Source organism: Mandrillus leucophaeus, unplaced genomic scaffold (genome assembly GCF_000951045.1).
Source record: "Mandrillus leucophaeus isolate KB7577 unplaced genomic scaffold, Mleu.le_1.0 Scaffold268, whole genome shotgun sequence".
Classification (NCBI taxonomy): domain Eukaryota; kingdom Metazoa; phylum Chordata; class Mammalia; order Primates; family Cercopithecidae; genus Mandrillus; species Mandrillus leucophaeus.
The window spans coordinates 810,993-822,879 of record NW_012102787.1 but is presented as its reverse complement, the minus strand read 5'-3'; the positions used below and the strand labels follow the sequence as shown (position 1 = coordinate 822,879).

The 11,887-nt window shown below is 38.0% G+C and overlaps 1 protein-coding gene across 1 annotated transcript in view; it reads right to left on the bottom strand.

Moving 5' to 3' along the window:
• BACH2 (BTB and CNC homology 1, basic leucine zipper transcription factor 2) overlaps positions 1–11,674 on the bottom strand; it is a 359,621-nt gene extending 347,947 nt beyond the window's left edge. Inside the window, exon 1 of the mRNA XM_011984420.1 lies at positions 11,582–11,674. The gene's annotated coding sequence lies outside the window, so the exon portion shown is untranslated. The remainder of the gene's footprint in view (positions 1–11,581) is intronic.
• Between the last annotated feature and the right edge of the window lie 213 nt (positions 11,675–11,887).

Sequence of the window (11,887 nt, the reverse complement as noted above, 5' to 3'; positions counted from 1 at the left end):
GATCTCCTGACCTCGTGATCTGCCCACCTCGGCCTCCCAAAGTGCTGGGATTACAGGCGCAAGCCACCGTGCCCGGCCCTCAAGGTATTTTTTAAATTTCCCTTTTGATTTCTTCTTTGGCTCATTGGTTGTTCTGGAGCACGTTGTTTACTTTCCAGATATTTGTGAATTTTTCAAGATTCCTCCTGTCACTGATGTCTAGTTTATACCACTGTGGTTTGATGTTATATCTGAAATGATACTAGATACAATTTCAATCTTAAATTTTGTGGCCTAATATATGGTCTATCCTGGAGAATGTTCCATGTGTACTGTAGAAAAATTTACATTGTGCTGCTGTTGGATGGAAAATTCTGTACATGTCTATTGGGTCCATTTGGCCAAAAATGCAATTCAAGTCCCACATTTCTTACTAATTTTCTGTCTGAATGATGTACACGTTGTTGAACTGAGAAGTTATTTTTACAGCAGCTGGCATTACCTTAATAATATACACATTTTGACCAAATTATTTATGTTAGTTTGGGTCTACCCAGAAGCAGGTACCAAGATAGAACTAGAAATACAAAAGATATGTTGAGAAAGGACGCCACAGAATGTGGGAGGTCCTTCAAACCACACCTATGGACATGGAGAGGAAAGGAAGAAGGAATGGCTAGGAAGTCTTGGATTCTAACACAGTTCCAAGAAAGGTCTGCTCAGGCCAACAGGAAGAGTTCTTGAGCCAATTTGGCCCACTGGAAAAGTCCTATGTCCCACAGGGATAAGCCTGTAATAGGAGCCCCTATTGTGCTTGGTCATGACTGGGAGAAGCTGGTGGCAATGTGTAGTTTAGTATAAATGCAAAGGTGGCAGCAGAGGGGCCATAGTTGGGCCATCAGTCAACTATGCTTCCAGCTATAGATCTAAGCACTCATTTTTATGGGCATCACACCCCTCAAACTCCCAACCTGCAAGACCTACATTCCCTTTCCTTCCTCTGTTTATCCATATCCACACCTACCCTTTCCTCCTTTGTTCCCATCTATTAAAAACTGAGTTGTCCTTTCTCTAACCCAAAGCTAATCTTGCCATGTGTTCTAGCTTATATGCCATCAGATCTGCTTAGAGACATTATTCCATCAATTATCTCCTTCTTCTTCCTCTCTAATGGATTATATCTATCCTCCAGCATGTAAACTTGCTTTAGATTTTAACCTTGAAAACGAATATTTAAAAAATGTTCCTTGACCCTCTTGCTCTCCTTCCCTTCGTAACTAAGCTCCTTGAAAGAGGAGTATAAAAGAACCATCTCATTTCTTATTTGACACTGCCCACCAATTTCTCTTGCTAGGATTACTGAACCTACCAGTTGACATATCCTGGAACCCTTGCTTGACCCCTCTGAAGTACTCAACATTCTCGTTGACCACTCCTTCTGCAGATTTCAGCTTTGGATTCATGGAACACCCTATCCTCAGGTTTTCGTCATACCCTCAGATCATTCCTTCTAAAGCTTCTTTTTATTTGCCTCCTCCTTAAAAGTCTACTTCCTAGGGCTTATATCATTGGTTCTCTCGGTTCTCTGTTGCCTACATTACTACTGCCCCTCAATCTCATTATCTAATTGAGCACTTATATACTGATGAGATCATTCATGTAGTCACCCAAACGAGAAACCTCTAAGTTTCTCTCTCTCAATACCCATAACCAGTCAGTTACCAAGTTCTGAGGATTATATTTCTTAACTGGCTCTCAGCACCATCATCTTCTTATCTTCCCACTGCCACTGCCCCATGAACTTCTGTAGGAGCAGAGCGACCCTCTCGCCTTGGATTCCATTCCTTCCATTTCTACTTAGCTGTACCTCCATAGTGCTGCAAAAGAGTATTTCTAAAGCACAAATTTCATCATGAAACCTCTGCATTAAGATTTCTGAAGTTGTTCCCCACTGACTACAGGACGAAGGCCAGCCTCCCAAACTCTCATTATATGAAGTTTTTTGAAATTCATACCACAATGTGGCATATGTTTCATGCTTCTATGGCATAGTATGGGCCCTTAACCTAAAATGCTCTATGACCCTGTCCTAACTGGGGGAATCTACTGTGCACTCTTTCAATGTTTGGCTGGGGATTCATTTGTACAGCGATGGCTTTTACAGACCAACTCACCTATCTGTGGAGCCCCTTCCCATCAAGTGGCTGTTGTGTTGTCAGAACCCGTTCATGGGTACCATGTATGCACATGATTCCAGGACAGCAACCCTGCCACGTTCCTTTTTGACTAGCACTGACACAGATTAGGCACTAAATGAATGTTTACTGACTGAAAGAACGGATGATGTACAGACCCAATCTCTTAAGTTTGGCCTCACAAAATTTGCCTCTGAAAAACAAAATTATCACAGAGTAGCCAAAAACCATGATGACACCAATCAACATTACATGCACATACTGGTGTCCAAGTTCAGGCAGTAACATCTCCAATTCACATGTGAAAAGTGGATACTTGGCATTAAAGGAGAAAGACTCAAATGGTCTATGTAAGACAGCCACAAACATAGCTCAAGGGCTATTATCCCAAGGGACATGCATTAACTGTTAGTAAGTATATAAACTAGAGTTCACATTTCACACAGATCTTTCTAACACAAATTGGAAACAGGAGACGATTACGCTGAGCTAAGGAAAAGCATGGCTTTGATACACAAGAAACTACACATGCATTTTACATTAAATGCTTTTTAAAATTTACTCATAGAAAAGAGTACAACAATTATTTTAAAAGTCACAGTTTGTAAATTTGATATGTAAAATTGTCATTTAAAATAAAAAATCTCCATGGCTACTGAAGGCTGAAAGAGTAAAAAGAACAAGGAAATGAAAGATAAAATATATAGTTTCAAACTCTCTGTGATGCACCTCACCCCTGATCAGTGGGAGGCCAGTTATCACACTGAAGACACTAGGTAAGCACAAGAGTTTACTGAAAACGGACCTTTTCATGAAAAATCATGGGTCAAACATCTCTATGACATACACCGCTGTTAAAGGAAACACACTGTTTCTCATTCTTGACATGATGATGCCTGATGTGCTTAGTCAGAGAGACGGCTTAATATGGTTCCCATCCCAAAACTTAGTGGAAACAGCTTTTTTAAAAAATTTGAAACATAAATCCCCAAACATAATTCTTCTGGCAAAATATTAAATCCTACCAAAGAAGGAGGCTTTCATGGAAATGGTCCAAAGAAACCTTTTAATTTGTTTAATGTTCTATAAGCTAGAGGTATCAAGAAAATGTGTATCTTTGTTTTAAAACAGACAAATTAGTGATGCGTCTACATGCCATCCACTTAACTTTGTTCCTGCTCTTCAGCCTTATAAGAGTAGCATTTTTTCTTGCACTGACTCCTGAAGCCTAAATCTGCAAAAGTCTGTGATGACATCAAGCTTAACATTTTGCCAAGCCTGTAAAATTATTTCTCAAAATAGTGTGCTAACACACCAGCTTTTACTCAAACCTAAATGAAATGTCAGGAAAGGACTCCCATGTTTACGCTAACTGCCCATTAGTAAACATTTCTGACTGCAATAACTGAAGGTCCCATGTCCTCAATGTAATGGCACCAGCAAAATCCCTTGAAAATTTGCTCCTAACCACAAGTCTAAGTAGGATGTGGTCACTCAGGTTTTAGATTGATGATGCTGAAGAAATGTATTTACAGGCTGAAAAGCTTATAACCCTGGCCAAAACACTGACTTCAGAGCACCAGGAGAAACTCCTTGGACTAGACAAAGTAAATATTTGAAGAAAATCTGCATTCATTGGGTGATTTATTGGTACATACATAATTTATCCTTTAAGGAACCAAACAGGAGTTCTAATTATCTCCCTATATTTCTTCTCCTTATACTTTCCAAGTTCAATTACAGCTTTGTTCAATCTCTGCCTTTTTTACTCTTTTGTCCTCTGTCTGAAGTTTTCAATTAAGACTTACTTTATAACAGGATTGTGGTTACGTAGGAAAATGTTCTTATTCTTCAGAAATGATGCTGAAGTCTTTCGGGAAAAATGTCATGAAAGTAAGTCTGCAACTTACTTACTTTTAAATAGTTATAAGAAATGAACCCCTCTTGCCAACACACACATAAAACTATAAATTTGGAGACAAAATAACAAATATTAATAACTGGCAAATATAAACAAAGAGTATATAAATGTTCTTCATATGATTCTTTCCTCTCCTCTCTAGGTTTGAATTTTTCAAAAGGAAAAGAAAAAAGTTTTAAAAGAATTACTTAATGAGCACCAGGTTTTCAAATTGTAAATGCATTTCTTGAGCATCCCACATCTAAAACTTGAGAGGCCTAGTGCTAAAGAAATGTCAAGACTAACAAAAGACAAGTTGTTGTCCTCTACAGACATGATGCTGACTGAATTTGCACATCCTGGAAGTGTGCGTCTGGGATGGAGGTGAAGAGGCATGCACAGCCAGGCATTTCTCTCCAGAAAGCTGTCCCTTTGGGGTTTCCTGGTCTTGCCCTCCCCGTGAGACCCTGGTTCACCTGCTGCCTCTCCAGCTGTCAAGCAGTGGTTCCTGGGAAGTCTGGGAGACCCGTGAGAGGTTGGAGGTAGATTCAAAGCACCCTCATGGAATGAATTTACCAAATAAACAACTGCTTGTTAGACATTTAAAAACATAAGTGCTACAAATATTCTTAAAAGGCTTTCAAAATTTCAGTGAAGACAAGAATGCTTTTTCAAATGTTTATATAAAAATCTTATACAAGCTGTTTGCTATTACAGTCAGGATATATTTGGTGAGAAAAACAAAACACTGTAACTCAAGGCATGCTCCATTTCAGACAAAACATGAACTCTCTCCTTTAATTATATCAGCCATTACAACAAGAAAACCTTGTAAAAGGTTCTCACATGGGGCCCACATTATGGGGATCCACTTCACACTCAGAAAGGCTTGTTACACAGTTGAGAGACAGCATGGTGGAGGACAGCTGCTTCTCCCTTTTTTATAAAATCACTTCCCATTTGCTCTAAAACAGAATTTCTAAATAACAGCACCCAAATAGTACTCAAAACAGGATACTAAACCACTTTGGAGGGCAAGACAGAAGTCTCTTGTCAGCTTCCACAAGAAAGAGAATTTTAGGCTGTACAAGTATTTTATTTGGGATGCAAATACTTTGATATAAAAGTAACTTTCTTTAATGTATTTGTGCTAACATGATGGGAAATGCCCAACTCACACATCACGATCTTAGTGCATCTATCCTGAACATGGCTGTCTTAATTAGCCTGATGTGTCTATAGTAATAAACACCAAGCGGCAGAACAACTCAATATACCCAGGTGCAATCTTTACCACTTAAAACACTTTAGACAGCTTGTAATCAACTGCATGGCATTTTCCCAATGAGAAATCCTAACTGCAAGATAAGGTATCTTTCTATCTATTGTGAGTGCTGACTTACATTGCAGGCATTGTGCTAAGAGCCTTCATCTGCATTATCACCTCATTTTAAACTTACTACTACCTTGTGAAGTATGTAATGTCCTGGGCACCAGATAGGAGAGGACAGAGAAGCACTGAGAAGAGAAAAAAGGAACATTTATCAAGTACTACCACATGGTACTGTAACAGTGCTCTCTATACATTATCCCATGTAACTGTCTCTACAACCCTATTATGTAAGTACCAGTAATGCCATTTTACAGAGGAGAAAACTGGGAGGTACATAACTGGACTAAGCCTGCAGAGATGGGAAATGAGCCTATATGCCAAGTACTATGTGGGCACGATTCCTCCTTCTGGTCACCACATTCTACAAGCTCCAACCCAGAGTAGAGGCAACAACCATGGAGGAATAGCCATGAATGTTTCTCCCGGCCACTGCACCCAGGGAGGCTAGAGCAGACCTAGTGCCCTGAGGGTGGGATGTAAATTCCTTTTTAAAACCAGAGGGTGTGGATTTAAAATCCAATATGGAGGGTCTATCTCTGGTTTAACGAAGATATTGAAGCCAATGGGAACAGATCCCAAATCTGGCCCCAAGACTAACCCAGCCTCCTAAAGAGCCTGTAGATGACCAACTACAGAGAGAGGAAGGCTCTAGAAGACAGAAGATGCTCCCTGGGAGGCTCTTCTCAGCTGTCTTTCTTCTTCCCTCATCCCTCTCTCTGTATGACTTAACTTGGCATCTAGGTGTATATGGGCAATTGTTCACAGCAGCCAAAAGGTGGAAACAACCCTAATATCTATCAACTGGTAAATGGATAAATAAATTATTGTATATTGTAGTATACAATGAAATTTTATCCAGTCACAATAAGGAATGAAGTACTGATACACACAACGATACAAACGAACCTCAAAAATGTTATGCTAAATGAAAAAAGCCAGACATAAAAAGTTACATACTGCATGACTCAATTTAAATGAAATATCCAGAAAAGGTGAAACCGTAGACGCAGGAAGCAGATGAGTGGTTTCCAGGGGTTGAGGGATGAGGGGAATGAGGAGTGACTGCTTAATGGGGACGGAGTTTCCTTTGGGGTGAGGCAAATGTTTCAGAACTGGATAGAGGTCCCAGTTGCACAGCACTGTGAATGTACTATATGCCACTGAACTGCACACTTGAAGAGGGTTAATTTTATATGAACTCACCTCAATTTTTTAAAAGTACACATGCCAATGCATAGTCTTTGAGCAGTCCTGAATAACAATATACAGTATGCCAAGCTACAAAGATGCCCCACCCTGTGCCCTTTTTACATTACACACAAATAGGGACGGATTTCCTGTAAGCTGATCTTGAAGAAAAAGAAAATGTTACACAAAGAAAATTAGAACTAAGACATCTCCCCCCCCACCAAATAAAAAACCCTCAACACTGTATCTTTGTTCTTTTCCCATGTCCTCTACCCTATTAAAACTAACAAATAATATAAACCCCAATCACTAAGTGTACCTCAGACAGAAAACTTGGTACATAAAAGACCTAATAAAATCTGTCAAGTTTTGTTGCCCCCAAATTGAACAGAAAGATCCAGCAGGCCCTTAAACATATGAAAAGAAGCACACTCTCGCTGGCAATCAGGGGAACTCAAATTAACACAGCTAGTGATCACTTTACACTGCAGAGAGAGAACACTTAAAAAGATTCCTAACACCTGGCAGGGGTGAGGCAAACAGGTATTCTCTATTTTGCAGGTGTGACTCTCCATCTATGCAACTTTTTTGGAGTATCATCTGACATCATGTATGAGTTGTTGACTCCATTTTTAGGAATCTGTCCTTCAAATATCTAAGTAGATACATAAGAATATATGTACAAGAATTTAACTGCAGTGTTGTTAGGAATGGTAGAAGCCTAGAATGCACTTGAAGGTATATCAGCTGGGGAACTGAATAAACTATGGTACGACAATACCATAGGATATTATGCAGCTGTTAAAAAGAGCCACTAGATTCATATTTGATAAAGATAAATGTTGTAACAAAAATATTAAGTAAAAAAGTTGCAGAGTATTGTTTATGATGCCATTTTCATAGAAGAAAAAAATGTCCCCTCTCCATATAAAGGTATATGTTCGTATGTATGTATATGATGTATAGAGAAAGGAAAAGAAACAACCAGAGGAGTGGGAGAAAGACAATCAACTTTTTCTACATTCACCTAAATATTATTTTATGCACTGTCCTATAATTTTTTTATAAGTAGAAAAAGTTTAAATAAACAGGATTTTTTTCTGCACTTGCTTTTTTTTTTTTTTGAGACAAGGTCTTGCTCTGTTGCCCAGGCTAGAGTGCAGTGCCATGATCTCAGCTCACTGTAACCTCTGCCTCCTGGGTTCAAGCGATTCTCATGCCTCAGCCTCCTGAGTAACTGGGATTACAGGTGCACACCACCATGCCCGGCTATTTTTTGTATTTTTAGTAGAGAGGAGGTTTCACCATGTTGGCCAAATTTGCCTCAAACTCCTGATCTCAAGTGATCTGCCTGCCTTGGCCTCCCAAAATGCTGAGATTACAGGCATGAACCACTGTACCCGAACTGCACTTGCCTTTTATATGTGCAAGAAATATGAAGGGGACAGCCCCCAAAAACCCGCTTTGAGGATACATTCTGAAATTAGTATATACTGAACTTTGGTCTTCTAAATTGTATATATTCTGTCCAATGGTGCAACTCAAACTGGGCTCTGCAGACCAGCCCCAGTCCCAGAATAAGCACAGAAACTGAGAGTAGGCCTTTAGAGTTTTTTACAGCAGCTTGCCAGAGTAATTTTATGTCTGTTGACTATAAGAATAATAAATGTTTAATCAGGCTTATGTTTTTCGTTTCTTTAAATTTCATTTTTCTAGTATTTCATTTTTCTAGTAAATCATTTTTATTATATTTTATAAAATTATCAATCCATGACATACTGGAAATTAAAAACAAAACTGGTCCTTCACCCAAGATAATTAGAGAAGCAAAACTCTAAACAATGAGTCAATGTTCATAATAAAAAAACATAGTAATATATTTAGGAACTTTAATAATGAAAGGTTAGATTCTATTGAAAATACATACTAATATATTCAAACTCTTATGAAAAAAGATACTAAATAGATTAGAAGAAAGCTTTCTGGTAATAAGAACAGATTACTAACCATTCTAGGTAAATAATTAAGTTCGTTCTTGTCAGGAAAAATGAACTCTAGTTTCTATTTACAAGTGAAGACTAAGAGAGCTGGAGAACAAATGAAACCCCATACAACTCCAAAACCAACTACCCAGAGTTCAGCCAAAGGCACTTTAACTTTTGCTGAACAAAATTAACTTCATTTTAATTTTTTTTCTCCCCTTTCATCCTTCTGAATGAAGATGCTAATAGCAACAGAAAACAGTTACAGAGACAAGGGGCAGGGTTGGATGTGACTAAGGTCTGACTACTCTGCGCAGACTCTATTTAATAACGTTTCACCTACCAATATTCTATGCTGGGGGTGAGGGGTGGGAAGGAAAGGGAGAGAGCTTACATCCTCCTAAGTCTTCTGAGTTTTCTAAAAGTTCATACACCAAGTTATAGTTACACCCAGAAAAACTGCTGGGAAGAATAAAGAACCAAAAAACATACTTACAGTCCAAAGTAAAAAATATCATTTGTACATACAAGCTTCTTCTCCCCTGCCTAAATTTTTTAAACTAATGCTATAGTGAGGTGCATTTCCAAATCTGGCAGCTTAAATAAAACCAACTGTAACTAGCACTGTGGTGAATGAAATGCTTTACAACTCACAGCTGTGACACTGAAATAAGGAAATCCTGGATTCCCACTAAGGGGTAACCAGCATCAAAAGACAGGGCACATTTTGATGTTTTGAGAATTTCTGAGAAGTCAGAGACAATTTAGGTTATTTTCATATCAGTTGGACTTTACATAATAAAAGAGCCCTAAAACAAAAAGCAGCCCCAAGTGTGGCAGTGCTATATTGTTTGGATTCCTTATAACAGTGTGCTCATAAGACACTTAGAAACACACAGAATAAGCTGATGATCCTGGTGATTGGGACACACGCTGGGCAGCTGTGTGAACTTTCTAAAAATTTTAATTACTTTTTTTTTTTTTTATTTCGATAGTTTTCGGGGAACATGTGGTTTCTGGTTACATGGATAAGTTCCTTAGTGGAACTTCCCTCTGAGTCTCCAGAGTCCATTACATCATTCTTATGACACACTATATTTGGTTTTCCATTCCTGAGTTACTCCACTTAGGATAATGGTCTCCAATTCCATCCAGGTTGCTGTGAATGCCATTATTTTGTTCCTTTTTATGACTGAGCAGTATTTCACGATGTATATATACCACATTTTCTTTATCCACTCATTGGCTGATGGGCATTTAAGCTGGTTCCATATTTTTGCAGTTGTGAATTGTGCTGCTATAAACATGCATGTGCAAGTGTTTTTTTCATATAATGACTTCTTTTCCTTTGGGTAGATAATAGTGGGATTGCTAGATAGAATGGTAGTTCTACTTTTCATTCTTTAAGGAATTTCCACACTGTTTTCCATAGTGGTTGTACTACCTAAAAAACTCTAAAGACTCATTCAAAAAGCTCCTAGAATTCAGTAAAATCTCAGGAGGCAAAATCAATGAACACAAATCAGTAGCACTGCTATAAACCAACAGTGACCATGCTGAGAATCAAATCAAGAACTCAATCCCTTTTCCAACACTTGCTAAATAAACAAATAAAATACTTAGGAATATACCTAACCAGGGAGGTGAAAATCTCTACAGGGAAAACTACAAAACACTGCTGAAAGAAATAATTGATGGCACAAACAATGGAAACACATTTCATGCTCATGGATTAGAATCAATATTATGAAAATGATCATACTGACAAAAGCAAACTATAGATTCAATGCAATTCCCATCAAAATACTATTATCATTCTTCATAGAACTAGAAAAAACAATCCTAAAATTCATAAGGAACCAAAAAAGAGTCCACGTAACCAAAAGAACAAAAGCAAAAAGAACAAATCTAGAGGCATCACACTGCCCAATTTCCAACTATACTACAAGGCTATAGTTACCAAAATAGCATGGTGCTGGTAATAAAAATAGGCGCATAGACCAATGGAACAGAACAGAGAATCCAGAAATAAAGCCAAACACAGCCAACTGATCTTTGACAAAGCAAACAAAAACACAAAGTGGGGGAAAAAATGCCCTATTCAATAAATAGTGCTGGAATAATTGGCAAGCCACATGTAGAAGAATGAACTGGATCTTCATCTCTCACTTTATATAAAAATCAACTCAAGATGAATCAAAGACTTTAATCTAAGACCTGAAACCATAAAAACTCTAGAACATCGGAAAAACTCTTCTAGATATTGGCTTAGACAAAAAGTTCATGACTAAGAACCCAAAAGCAAATGCAACAAAAACAAAAATAAATAGCTGGGACCTAATTAAACTAAAAAGCTTCTGCATAGCAAAAGAATTAATCAACAGAGTAAAAAGACAACCCAGATTGGGAGAAAATATTTGCAAACTATGCACCCGACAAAGGACTAATATCCAGAATCTACAAGAAACTCAAATCAGCAAGATAAAAGCAACCTCATCAAAAAAAGAAAAAAAAGAAAGAAAGAAAAAACATTGTTTATGGAGTTCAGAGCTTGGATATTCAAGTATTGACTGCAGTTTTATTTTTAAAAGAATGCTACAATTTATGTGGTTTTTCTCATGTTTATATTAAAAGCTAATAAATTCTAATTTAAAAAACCATCAAAAACTGGGCAAAGGACATGAACAGACAATTCTCAAAAGAAGATATCCAAATAGCCAACAAACATAAGAAAAAATGCTCAACATCTCTATTAGGGAAATGCAAATTAAAAGCACATGAGATACCATCTTATTCCTGTAAGAATGGACATAATTGAAAAACAAAAAATAATAGATGCTGATGTGGATGTGATAAAAAGGGAACACTTTCACACTGCTGGTGGGAACGTAAGCTAGCTGTGTAAACTTATGAAACAAAGACCAAGCTGAGGTCCTTGCCTCACCTGCTCTGCTTCAAGGGCTCATCAGCTTGGCCCCAAATGATGTCTTCAGTAGGTGGCGAAATGTTAAAACTGGGAGCTATGTGAATGAACGCGCTGAAAGACAAAACACGATAGAACAGTTAGGTTATTGTAAGAAAACATAGTATTATGCAACCAAGTGCTGTTAACCAAGTTCCTTCTTGGCTTGACATTGAACTACCTGCAAATTTAGTGCTTAGAAAAGGTCCAGGGACTTTCCTCTGAGGAAGAATTCAGCAACACCACAGTCCTTCATGCAACTAGATTTCACCTCCCCATGCCACCAAG